This window comes from Myotis davidii, unplaced genomic scaffold (assembly GCF_000327345.1).
Source record: "Myotis davidii unplaced genomic scaffold, ASM32734v1 scaffold590, whole genome shotgun sequence".
In the NCBI taxonomy this organism is placed as follows: domain Eukaryota; kingdom Metazoa; phylum Chordata; class Mammalia; order Chiroptera; family Vespertilionidae; genus Myotis; species Myotis davidii.
In genome coordinates this window covers 1,147,025-1,153,585 of record NW_006282381.1, presented here as the reverse complement: position 1 = coordinate 1,153,585, position 6,561 = coordinate 1,147,025, and the positions used below count along the sequence as shown (strand labels likewise).

Sequence of the window (6,561 nt, the reverse complement as noted above, 5' to 3'; positions counted from 1 at the left end):
TTCCTGGGCTGCAGAGAGAGAGATGACCTCCACACGGCACACCCCGCTTGGGCAGGGGGTGGGGGGTGGGGGGGTGGAGGCTATTTTTAGCCACTCCAGCCCCTGGAGCCTTTGATTCCCAAGTCTGAGTGAGGCCATCCTGTTCCAAGTCACACAGCACCACGGAGGCGGAAGCGGGGAGGCATCCAGGCTACGGTTCCAAATCCCAGCTGCGCACAGACCAGCCGTGGGAGACCCTCAACCTGCCACGTGACCTGCCTGATCCTTAGTTTTCTCATCTGTGAAATGGGGATGACACCACCACCAACTTCTCCAAAAGCACGTGGAGCTGAAATGGCAACAAAGACCCAGTCAGTAGCTTGATGTTATTAGAAGGGAAGTCCAGCCCCAAGGTCAAAAACAAACCAAGGACAGAAGAGCAGGACAGAAGCTGTGTGACAGGAGATTGAGGTGTTCCGTTCATTTCTAGCTGAATGTGAGATTCCCAAACATGCTGGTCAAATCTGGTTTAATATTCAGAATACATCTAGAACTTCTAAAACTCAACAACAAAATCTGATTTTAAAAATAGGTGAGCCAAACTGGTTTGGCTCAGTGGATAGAGCGTCGGCCTGCGGACTGGAGGGTCCCGGGTTCGATTCCGGTCAAGGGCATGTACCTTGGTTGCAGGCACATCCCCACTGGGGAGCGTGCAGGAGGCAGCTGATCGATCTCGCTCATCAATGTTTCTGGCTCTCTATCCCTCTCCCTTCTTCTCTGTGGAAAATCAATAAAATATATTAAAAAATAAAATAAAGTAAAAAAAATAAAAATAGGTGAAAGAATTGAATAGACAGTTTTCCAAAGAGGACATAATATGGCCCATGAGCACACAGAGATGTTCAATGTCACTAACCATCAGAAAATTCTAATGAAAATGACAATGAGATACCACCTCACACCCATTCGCACGGCTACTATCAAAAAAACCAAAGAGCAAAAAGTGTTGGCGAGGATGTGGAGAAATGGGAAGCCTTGTGCACTGTTTATGGGAATGTGAAATGGTACAGCCATTCCTGAAAACAGTATGAAGATCCCTCCAAAAATTTAAGATAGAATTACCATATGATCCAGCGAGTCCTCTTCTGGATAGATTCCTAAGAGAATTGAAGGCAGGGTCTTGAAGAGACAGTTGTACACTGATGGTCATAGTAGCCAGCGGGCTAGGGTTTATCTTAAAAAAATTGAGCTCAGCCGGTGTGGCTCAGTGGTTGAGCATCAACCTATAAACCAAGAGGTTACGGTTTGATTCCCAGTCAGGGCACATGCCCAGGTTACGGGCTTGATCCCCAGCATGGGGGCGTGTAGGAGGCAGCCGATCAATGATTTTCTCTCAACATTGATGTTCTCTCTCTCTCCCCAACTCTCTTAAATCAACAGAGAAATATTTAAAAAATATATATATATATATATATTAAAAAAGCATAAGACAGAGGACATGAAAGGATGTCCCTGGCATATTGATTTTTTATTTTGTTAATCCTCAGCCGAGGATATTTTTCCATTGATTTCTAGAGAGAGTGGAAGGAAGAGGGAGAGACAGAGAGAAACACATAGATTGTGAGAGAGACGCATAGATTGGTTGCCTCCTGCACACGCCCTGACCAGGGCCGGGGAGCCTGCAACCGAGGCTCGTGCCCTTGAGTGGAATTGAACCCGGGACCCTTCAGTCCGAGGGCTGATGCTCTGTCCACTGAGCCAACCCGGCTAGGGCTCCATGGCATAATTTTTGAATGAGAGAAACAAATTTCAAAAATGCATCCTTCATTTGATCCACAGATATTTTCAGTGTCTGCCATGACCCAGGAGCTGGGAATACAGCAGTGAATGAAACAGGAGGGGTTAGAGTCCTTCCCATGTACAGTCCGTCTACAGAAACACGTGTGTGCGTGAAAAACAGGTCTCCTCCGGAAAGGAAACACTGAGCGAGGGTCCTGGGAGAGGACGCGCTGCCGTGGGAGTGACGGGGATGGGCCCTTTGCCTGGGTGGTCTCAGCTTGCTTTATTTTTTCAACAAGTATTTCTTATTTCTGCTCAAAAAATGAACTAAGGGACAGTTATCGGGCCAAGTTTTTTATATGTCTAATCCCAATTCTTCATGATGAAACCACACCATCCACAAAACAGAAAGAAGGAAGGGAAAAAAGAGGGAGGAAGGAAGGAGAGATTGGGGGCAGGGGGGAGAACGGAGGGAAGGAAAAGGGGAGAAAAAGGAAGATCAAGCTGATTCATGTGGACTTAGAGGAGCCAGAGCCTGGGGGGCACTTAGCCAAGCCCCTCAGGGGTGGGGGGCAGCCGCTGCAGACACAATTCCTGGCACCCAACCCCCACCTGCTCAGGTGGCCAGGGACCTACTGTCCGCAAGCCCAGTCACAATCAGAAGGGGCGGACGATGGGTAAAGGAGAGAAGCAGAGAATGACCCCGGGTGGCGACAGGCACAGCCACCAGCCTCGTTTCTACACCAGATGCGTCTCCCTCACTTATAACCATTTTGGCTCAGGGCCTGGTCTTCCCGAGCCCCTGGAACCTCCTGATTTATTTGAGCGGCTCTGCAGTCTGAGGAAGTGGGAGGAAGTCCCAGGTGGTGTATTTCTGCCAGGGTGGTCCCCAGGATGAACGTGTGGTGGTTCGTTCCTTCTTTGCCCTGAATTTGCTACCTCCGCGCTTGCCTTTCTGTCTCTGGGGCTCATGCTTTGTGGCCGTGGGGCCCTGTCATCTCAACCTCATGGACTAAATTCCCCTGATAAATACTGTCTCAAAATTGCAAACCCGGCTAACAGGCTGTCCGGGAACACGGCCCAGGAACAAACAAAACAAGCTTGTGTCGTCTGGTTTTCCTCCCGGTGGTTACTGTTCTAGGGAAAAAAGATTGGACTTGAGCATCTGAAACGGTCACATGCTTTACTCAGAGCACAGGGGACCTCTGGTGCTCTCGCTGGGACACCGCGAGAGCTGTCCCTTCCCTTCGGCGCTCCCGAAAGAAGAAAAGCACAGTTTCAGTGTGTTCTGTCTCCTTGAACGGCATCCCTCCTGGACCTGCAGTTGGACAAAATTCAAACTGCTCCCAAGGCGTAGTTTTAGGTGACATGTCCCTGTCCCCTTACCTCCTCCATGTGCACTCTGCCCCAGGCCCTTTGCACGTGCTGTTCCCGCTGCCTGGAACACTCCTCCCCCAGATGTCCTCCCTCCATCAGGTCTCTGCTCCAACATCACCCTCTCGGGGGGCTTCCTGGACCACCCTCTTTATTATTACTATTATTTCTAATATATATTTTTTATTGATTTCAGAGAGGAAGAGAGAGGGAGATAGAAATATCAATGGTGAGAGAGAATCATTCATCGGCTGCCTCCTGTACAACCACCACTGGGGATTGAGCCCACAACCCAGGCATGTGCCCTGACCAGGAATCGAGCCCTGACCTCTTGGTTAATAGGCTGATGCTCAACCACTCAGCAACGCTGGCTGGGCCCGGATCACCCTCTTTAGAACTGCACCCCATTCCAAGACTCCCAACCCCCACCCCAGACTTATTTTTCTCCATAGCACTGTGACTTTCAAATAGATCACGGCTTTATTTTGTTTACTGTCCGCTTCCTTTCTGACATAAACCCCGCAAGGGCAGGGATTTAATGTTCATGTGCTGACCATTTAAACGTAGTCCTGGAATAATTATGGAATCTGAATTTTGTAGAGGGGTTTTGCATTATGTACCCACAACCTTCTACATACTAGTATGCTAATGACTCCACCCAGCTATTCCACTTCTAGGAATTTATCCCTGGGCGGTAATTGCAGATGTGTGCAAAGATATAGTTAGAAACGTTACGAAAGCAAAACACTGGGAATGAGAAGAGCTGACATTTAAGTAGCAAGTACCATGTGCCAGGCCCCGTTCTGAACATTTTATGCATTTGAACTCTTTAAACCTCACAACAACCCAACCCACCTATTGTTGTCAGGATTTTACCCGTGAGGAAACGGGCGGAGGGCCTGCCCAATACATAATACGGCCAGGACCGACAGGGAGCCCATATTCTTAACCACCCTAGGGGTTAGCTAAGCTGGGTGCGCGCCAACCTTTATTTGTGCTTTTTAAACATATGTTTTCAGGTTTTTTAAAAAATCTGTTTCAGAGAGGGGAAGGGAGAGGGAGAGAAGGATAGAAACATCAATGATGAAAAAGAATCATGGATCGGCTGCCTCCTGCACGCCCCCCACTGGGGATTGAGCCCACAACCCGGGCATGTGCCCTGACGGGAATTGAACCTGGTTCATAGGTTGACGCTCAACCACTGGGCCATGCTGGTTGGGGCTGTGTTGACTTTCAAAGCCCCGCTCCCCCAGCCCACTGCCCTTACGTAACTCTCAGCTGGGCCCGCGGCATCAAGGGACTGGCCCTGACACAGGGAACTGAAGGTGACAGCGCTGCTGGTTGCAAAAATAGGGGGCCCAGGGCCTATTTGGGTTCTATTTTTATTAAAAGCCCGTTAACTTGTGTCTGTCGGAGCAGCTCCACGCTGAGGCTGGGTGCTGTGGAGGAGTCGGCTTTATTTTGAAGTGAGCGGCTGTTCAGCTCTCCATGGGAGAACTTTCTTGTCCAAAGGAAAGGGGGTGGCCAAAACCGGTCTGGCTCAGTGGATAGAGCGTCGGCCTGAGGACTGAAGGGTCCCAGGTTCGATTCCGGTCAAGGGCATGTACCTGGGTTGCGGGCACATACCCAGTAGATGTGCAGGAGGCAGCTGATCGATGTCTCTCTCTCATCGATGTTTCTAGCTCTTTGTCTCTCTCCCTTCCTCTCTGTAAAAAAATCAATAAAATATATTTAAAAACAAAACAAAACAAAGGAGAGGGGGTGAGGGGAGGTTGAGGTCTCAGGCTTCTGTTCAGCCCCACGGTGGGTTTTCTTGGCACATAATCTGGTCACATCCCCTGCAGCAGGTCTTGACTTAACTGAGGTTGAAGATAACACAATTTCCCTTCTCTCTCTTTTTTTTGTCTGATTTTTGGGTCTTCACACTAGTTTAAAGGTTTCCAACCTGCAGCATCCATAGTTAATCCCTTTTGCGCCTTGTCAGGATGTAAGCACTGCCCCAGGGCCCATGGAGCTAGAGGGGTGCACTTGTGTCTCTACCTTCACACCTTGAAATCAGCCAAACTCTCGTGAGTGAGCGGGGCCGGTCTCCCCCCAATCCAGGCCACGGAGTGCGACCCGCAGGCTGCGGTGTGCCCCCCTACATGCCTGCATTGTAACGCCATGGGGCACATTCGGGGCTACAGAGCTTGCAGAAAAGCCTTTCAAAATCACAGCCGCCTGTGGAAATAAGTCTTTCACAACAGAGGGAGGGTTTCTCCGTTTTTATTGGTCTCTTTTATTTTTTAAATATATTTTATTGATTTTTTACAGAGAGGAAGGGAGAGGGATAGAGAGCCAGAAACATCGATGAGAGAGCAACATCGATCAGCTGCCTCCTGCACACCCCCCACCAGGGATGTGCCCGCAACCCAGGCACATGCCCTTGACCGGAATTGAACCCGGGACCTTTCAGTCCGCAGGCCGATGCTCCATCCACTGAGCCAAACCGGTTTCGGCTTGATCTCTTTTAAAAAGGCCTTCCACATTGGAAACTTGATTTTCACTGCGGGCCACACCTGGACACGAAGCTCCCTGTCCGACAGTGTGTTCCTCCTAAGAATCTCTGAAATGACCTAGACATTCAGCGAGTAGCACCCTCTGAAATGTGCTCAAGGCCTGAGCGGGCTCCCAACCCGACAAAACGCTTCCCCGACAGCGCGGGTCTTTGAAAAGGAGCACCGTGCCTGGCCGGTGTGGCTCAGTGGGTTGGAGCGTCATCCCGTGCACCAAACGGTGGTGGGTTTGACTCCCAATCAGGGCACACACTCAGGTTTTGGGTGTGATCCCCGGTCAGGGTGTGTGCAGGAAGCAACGGATGAATGTTTCTCCCTCTCTCCTTCTCGCTCCCGTTTTAAATGTTTTTATTGATTTCAGGGAGAGGAGGGGAGAGGGAGAGACAGAAACATCAGTGATGAGAGAGAATCATTGAACAGCTGCCCCCTGCTGGGGACGGAGCCCTGACTGGGAATCGAACTGTGACCTCATGGTTCATGGATCGATGCTCCACCACTGAGCCACACCGGCCGGGCTTTAAAAAAAAGCAATTAAAAAATATGTACATTAAAAAAAAAAAGGAGCACATTACTTAATATTTACCCGGAATCTTGGCGAAAGCAGTGAGTGTGTGGGCATGAAATGCTAAATTAGAAAATGACAGTGTCCTTTGAGCAGTTTTTAAAATGTTTCAGTCCTGAACCTGAGAGACAGCCAAGTGCCAAGCGCTCCTGTCCCATTAAGATAAGGCCACTCTCCGGGAACAACTGCGGTGTCTGTCCGTCCTGTGAGTCTGGCAGTGTTGGCTTCAATGCCTGCTTCTGTCTCCAGTCTTTCTTGGGGCATTAAGATGCATTCTTGCCACACTTAAAAAAAAAATAGCCCTGACCGGTC

At 49.7% G+C, this 6,561-nt stretch overlaps 1 protein-coding gene across 1 annotated transcript in view; it reads right to left on the bottom strand.

The window, feature by feature from the left end:
• NDRG4 (NDRG family member 4) overlaps window positions 1-6,561 on the bottom strand; it is a 63,342-nt gene that overhangs the window by 56,237 nt on the left and 544 nt on the right. The gene's annotated exons all lie outside the window — the stretch shown is intronic.